This window comes from Vicia villosa, unplaced genomic scaffold, assembly GCF_029867415.1.
Source record: "Vicia villosa cultivar HV-30 ecotype Madison, WI unplaced genomic scaffold, Vvil1.0 ctg.000025F_1_1, whole genome shotgun sequence".
NCBI lineage: Eukaryota > Viridiplantae > Streptophyta > Magnoliopsida > Fabales > Fabaceae > Vicia > Vicia villosa.
Genome location: NW_026704957.1, coordinates 1,641,262 through 1,648,185, shown reverse-complemented (window position 1 = coordinate 1,648,185; position 6,924 = coordinate 1,641,262).

The following is a 6,924-nucleotide window of genomic DNA, read 5'->3' as shown; positions in this document are numbered from 1 at the left end:
TTTCGGGTATTTTCGCGTACCGTTTTCGATTTCGGTCTATTATTTTCGTAAAAACGTCTAATAAATCGAGTTCGTAAAAATCTTATTAACCCTAATTAATGTAATGTATGCGTTATCGATATCGGTTTTTTACTAAAGCTCAATTTATTGATGAAAGACCGATGAACGGTTACAAGAGGTGGTAAGCGAAACTGATACATTGCATTAAAAAAATACAGATTATACTAAACTTGCGACGATGTCGAGCCACGATTAGGGCATCTTTTTATATTGTGCCCCACCTGACGGCAAATGCTGCATTTTCGTTCCATTTTGTCGTGGACGTCCATTTCGGTTCTAATCCGTGTACTATTGGGACTCCCTTTTTTCTTTCGCCGCATTGCGTCGTTGTGCCAAACTACCTCTCCATCATATACTCAGGCCAGTAATCCTCCTTGGCCACCACAGGAAACGCAACACTGTAAACTCAGAGCAATGTCTGAGTCTTGTAAATCGGAGACAGTAGTGATATAGCGTCGCGGTGGGCATACACACATGCAGCTATGACGTGTGAACAAGGCATACGAAAAGCTTGAAACCTTCCACAGTCGCACCAATCTTCGTCAAGAAGAACCCTATATTGTTGCCTTGGCAGTCCCTCATTGTGGTCAATTGTCTCGCGCACACTGAATGTGCGATTGAATCGGTCGAAAGAAGTCACTTGATGAGTGTTCGCTTTTGCCGATTGCTGTTGCATAAATTTCATGCAACTATCGCTTAATAGTTGACCAGCTTGCCTAACATCACCCCATCTCCTGCCTCTCGTTGAGAAGAGTGAAGCCATCCTAAAGTATGTGGCCTCCACCAGTGCTGTGATTGGAAGGTTACGAATGCCTTTGAAAACGCCATTCATGGATTCCACGAGATTGGTTGTCATATGGCCCCATCGCACGCCACTGTCGTAAGCCCTTGTCCATTTGTCCCTGGAAAGATTATCTACCCAACTACCTGCCTCTGGATTTGTCATAACAATCTCACTCCGATAATGCTGGAATGTGGGTTGGGTCAATGCATAACCAGCATTGACTAGGGCCTTTCTTAGATGTCTGTCCTTGATCTCCCGCATGAAGTTTTAGGCGATGTGGCGAATACAATAGACGTGTTTTGAAGGGGGGTCATGCCATCCGTTCGCTGGATTATTGTAAGCACTCTCTATGGAAGCGTGCCTATCAGAGATTAAACATATGTCAGGCTGGGGAGCAACATGTTCTCGGAGGTTCCTTAGAAAGAAACTCCAAGCCGCCGCAGTTTCACCTTCGACGATAGCAAATGCCACTGGAAATATGTTGTTGTTCCCGTCTTGTGCAACCGCCATGAGCATGGTTCCTTTGTATTTGCCGTATAACCATGTCCCATCAATTTGAAGTATGGGTTTACAGTGTGCAAAACCTCGGACGCAAGGTTTGAACGCCCAAAAAAGCAGATGGAATATTCCGTTTCCTTGGACAGGGTTTCCATCCGGGGCATGCGCGGGCAGTGTCTCTAGAATAGTAACAGTGCCAGGTGCGTAACTATGTAGCGCATTGAGGTATCGGGGAAGAATTTTGTATGACTCCTCCCAGTTGCCGTAGACTGTCTCAATTGCCTTTGTTTTTGCAACCCACGCCTTTCTGTAAGATGGAGTGTAGTTGAAGGTTGTAACGATGTGTGATATTATATTTTTAACCTTCAGAGACGGATCAGAGCTTATGAGAGGCTAGATCTCCTGACATATAAGATCGGCACTGAGTTTTGTATGATCCTGGGAATTGTTAGGGTTGACACACGTGTGTTTCTGCGTAATCGACCCTATTTTCCATGCATTACTTCTCTTCCTATAAGAAGCCAACAGTCTGAACCCGCACTCTGGATTTTTACAAGTGATTACATACCGTTCCAGGTTTGAACGGTCTACTTCAAAATCAACGTTGTTCGCCATGTGCCATTTTTTTATTCTTCTCAGACAAGCCTCCTTAGAAGGAAACTTGTCTCCTTCCTTTAATTCTTCGTCATTTTGGATGTAGGGTGTGAAGAAGATGTCAGATGATGGTTCGTCACCTTGCAGGTTCAAGTTACTCATATGTGCTGGAGGTGCGTACGCATGAGCTGGAGGCACCAACGTTTGTTGCTCGTCGTCGGATTCCTCGTTGACCATGTTGTCAAATTCAGTTTCCAGATCATCTTCTTCCTCGTCTAGGACGTCAACCTCGTCTTTCTCGTTGATTGGTGGGTCAATAACTTGTGACTGGACGACATGAGTTTCTTGTGTCTCAACCTGAAGAGTAATGTACAACTCGATGGAATCCAACCCAGAGTATTCGTGGGTGGTAAACATATCTTGCAAGTCTTCGTCAGTGGCAATCTCCATCTCGTAAAACTTGACGGTGTTGTCTTCATTGAAAGAGGGACATTGGTAAAAAACGCTTGCAATAGGACTCATTGCAATCTTAGAGTATAGTCGCTGAATGAAGTATGAAAATGTTGCTCTTTTGCTCAACAACAATGGTACAACCTGGGTGTTTCTCATCACAAAACCGGCTATCTCATGAGAGTAAGTCTCACCGTTTAGATGGGCATGCACAAGGTACTGGGTAGATGAAGTCATTTTGAAGCGGAAAGTGTGTGGGTGTTGTAAGCTCAAGTCAGATTAGGTAAAATTGTTGGTGTGAGTTGTAATGTTTAGTATGTATTGGATGTCTTATAAATTGTGCTTCTTACGTCCTTGCATTATCTCAACACATAGACACGCTGATCTATGTCCTGTACCCCATCACGCGTCTGAAAGGATTCCTGATAAGATTCCTGTAACGATTCCCTTGAGCAGAGCATGCATCCAACCCTATCTGGCAGCTAGTTCTGCAATAATTATTTATATATATATATATATATATATATATATATATATATATATATATACATAAATATATATATATATATATATCTTTATTTATGCATATATAAATATTTATTTATATATATATATATATATATATATATATTTATTTATGCATATATATATATATATATATATATATATATTTTTATATATATATTTTTATTTATTTATATATATATATATATATATATATATATATATATATATATATATATATATATATATATATATATTCCGTATTGATTGTAAAAGACAGACACACTGATCTAGGTCTGCCACCAGATTCCGAATTGATTATACAAGACAGACACACTGATCTATGCCTGCCACCAGATTCCGAATTGATTACAAAAGACAGACACACTGATCTAGGTCTGTTTATATATAAATAATAATTACGTATATATATTTTAAATAATAATTACGTATATATATTTTATTTAATAAATGTAAATATTGTAATCAATAATTATATGTTTTTTAATAATATATATTACTAATTATAAATATTGTTAATAATTACGTATATAAATTACCAATTATATGTATGTTAATTATTGTACACGTCCGCTAGGGTAAATATTGTCCATACGAAAACAACTAACACAACAACCACATTTATTTTAATACAATGACCCTGCGTTGACAACACAAAACCATCGGTAAATCACGATGTTAAGTTGCAGAATAGAAAAGAAGAGAAAAGAACACAGAACAACTGGTAGTACACGCTCACTCTTTGCAACAAATAAAACAACAGTTAATCTAAACTACTCAAGTGTCACTGCAATAACAAGGGGATCTTCAACGCCTCGGTTAACTTCTCCACTGTGTGTCCAAAACATTAGATCCACGTCCACATCGTCTTTCACACGATCCCAATAATACATGTACGTGCCTTCAGGGTTATTATCCGTCAGCGTAATGTATGGACATCGGTAGTCTAGCTGTTTAACTTTTCTGGTTGGACCATCTAGTTAACGAAACCCGGTGTTGATGGCTCTAACAATTCTCTGGAAATTCCAGTGAGGGTTAAGGCAAACCCGCATGTGACTACCTTCCTCAAAGAAGACCACAGCCCAAACAGAGTTCATTTTTAAGTGTTTACACTATGCTTGAAAGACGAGTTAGTACTTCAACTCCACACACACACACTTTGATCAGTGGTTTTTACACGTTTATTTACCATTGATTTTAGTCGTCTTTGCTTTATATTATCAAGAGTTTTACTTCATTCTTCTACATTTTATGCTTTGGTCGTGTATTTTACTGTTTGCAGGCTCAAAGGAATAAATCGAGACAAATCAATGCGAAAAAGTACAAAAAGGGGAGTTTCGAAGGAAGTGAAAAATCAAGCTACATGAGGTCTGACACGACCACTTGTGTCACCTGAAACTGGCCGTGTTAGGATGAAGCGTGGCCAAGAAAATGCAACAGAGATGAAAGTCACGGGGCTGACACGACTCGTGTTAGCAAGTGTGAGATCTGGAAATTTTCAGCATGTTTCTCATCGTGACAGGTGTGTAGTATTTTGATCATAACTAGAGCTTCGTAACTCCGATTGACGCGGTTCCGGTGGCAAAATTTTGCTAACGAAAAGGGCTACAACTTTGATGAAGAACTCAAAGCCAAAATATGAAGTTATGGGCTGACACGGGCCGTGTTACCTGACACGGGCACCCGTGTCAAGAGGCCTGGGAGAAAAAAAAATAAGTTTTAAGATGACAGAAGTCTGACACGGGTACCCGTGTTGGCTGACACGGCCCGTGTCAGCATGTGACGCTGATTTTATGATTTTTTCATATTTTTTCCATGGGTTAAGTTGTGGGGGCATTTTGGGTACTTCCAACCAACCTAAGTGAGTATGCACTATATAGAAGAGTTTTAATGATGAAAAAGGGGACTTTTTGGCTAGGAGAAGACACGATTGAAGATTGGAGAAAACAAGGGTTTGGGAGAGAAGAAGGTCTTCATGAACGGAAGCGATTGAAGATCAACTTTCATCTAAATTCTTGTAATGTATCTATTTTATAATTTGTTTTCTTTGAACAATATGAGTAACTAAACCCTAATGCTAGGGGGTGTCCCTGATTTGATTCTGTAATGATTTTGAATTCCTGAGTTCATCAATAGATTTGTTTTCTTATTTAATTTAATTGTACAAGGTTTTTATGCTTTCTTTGTCGGACCAACAAGATTGATTTACGGTTAACAACCAGCTGGACAGCGGTTGTTAAGGTTTTTGTACGATTAGACTATAGTAGATATCACCTAGGACTAGGGATACCCTATAGTTACCGGTTAACTCTTGATAACATAAAGGCTTGATTTCATCATAATTCTCTAAGGACTTAGGAGTTAGGATGAATGTTCAAAGGTTTTCCCACTAAGGACTTAGGGGAAAATAATCTAAAGGGCGGTAATTAAAGGTTATTAACTTGTTGAAGAGATCTAAATCCAAGGTTATTACAGGAACAATCACACACTATACCCCTAGCATAATACTCATATTTGTCAAAAAGCCAATTTACTTTTCTGTTTATTTTAATTAATGTTTAGTGACAATTTGCAAACAAAACCTCAATATTAGTTTTTGTTTAATTGATCTATAATTTGAACTCGATATTACTACGCAGTCCTTGAGATCGACATTCGGGGAATTTCCCTATTATTACTACAGAGGCAAAATAGTACACTTGCTATTTTACCGATCAAGTTTTTGGCGCCGTTGCCGGGGACTGCCAAAATATAGAGTTTTAATTTTAGTTCAATTGAAATTTTGTTGCTCGTCAGCTAAAATTTTGTTTTAAGTTTTTGTTTATTTGAATTTGATTTTATTATAAAAAAAAAGAAAAAAAAAGGTTGATTATTTTTTCTTCATGAATTCTTCTATACTGTGCTACTAACAAATTGTCTGAGTTTTGTAGCTATGTATTGTTTTGATACATTGCCACCTGTATCTCCTGCATGTTGGTCGCCTGATTCAGGAGTCACCTTGGAAGAGGCGACTAAAATTTTCAAAGCATATAAAAGGGAGGTAAGAATCCTTATGAATGAATGTAAGGAAGCTAACATTTATCCAGATAGGTTTATTTGGAGAAAGTTACAGTTGGAAGAAGAGTATGTGGAACCAGAAGAAAAATGCTTAACATCAGATGAAGAGGGTGCAGTAAGAATAGAAGAATTTGAGGTAAAAAAGAAATATGGGGAAGAAGAAATAAGGAAACTTGAAGATGACCGAGTTTTGGATAAAACCACAAATTTAACAATTTGTGAAGATGTGGACATCCAACAAGAAAATTTTCAACAAAAGGGTATCCCCAAAAACTATTTTTACAACAAGGCAGATGAAAGACAAGAAATCGACAAAGTATTGGAAGACATTTATGCCTTGTTCAATAAAATCAAGCTGAAAAGGATTTGGGAGCAACATCATCGGTACTTTAAGTTCATGGGATTGCTACCAAACAAAAGAAAGAAAAAAGATGATGTGTTCTTTGTGTCATATATGCCACCCTAACAAGGGGAATGGATCGTCGAGCCATGCGACGTTAAACGAAGCGCTTCATGGGAGGCAACCCATGCTTTTAACAACTTAGTTTTCTTTTTGTGTTTGCTTGTTTTTGTTTCAGGAAATAAAAAGGGGGACTTTCTGGTGAATGCTAGGAAGCTGCAGTTAGAGTTGCACTACCCTCTGTGAGTCACCCCTCTCGGGCTTGTTCTGAAGCATTGAGGCCAATGTTTAGTTCAAGTTTGGGGGAGGATTTACTCTTGCATTTTTCTTTTTATGTTTTTGTTATGATGTGTAAAACCAAACATTGAGTTCTTCCCAAATTTTGACCGAAATTTTAATTTTTGTTGAAGAGTTTTGATCTTAAAGAGCGACCGGGAATAGTATATAGAGATGAAGGGAGGATTGTTTAAGGACGGGAAGTTTGGAATAATGTGACAAGAAGAGGTTTGGTAAACACCCTTGGTTCCCTAAAAGAAATACGAGTCTAACGTGTAGA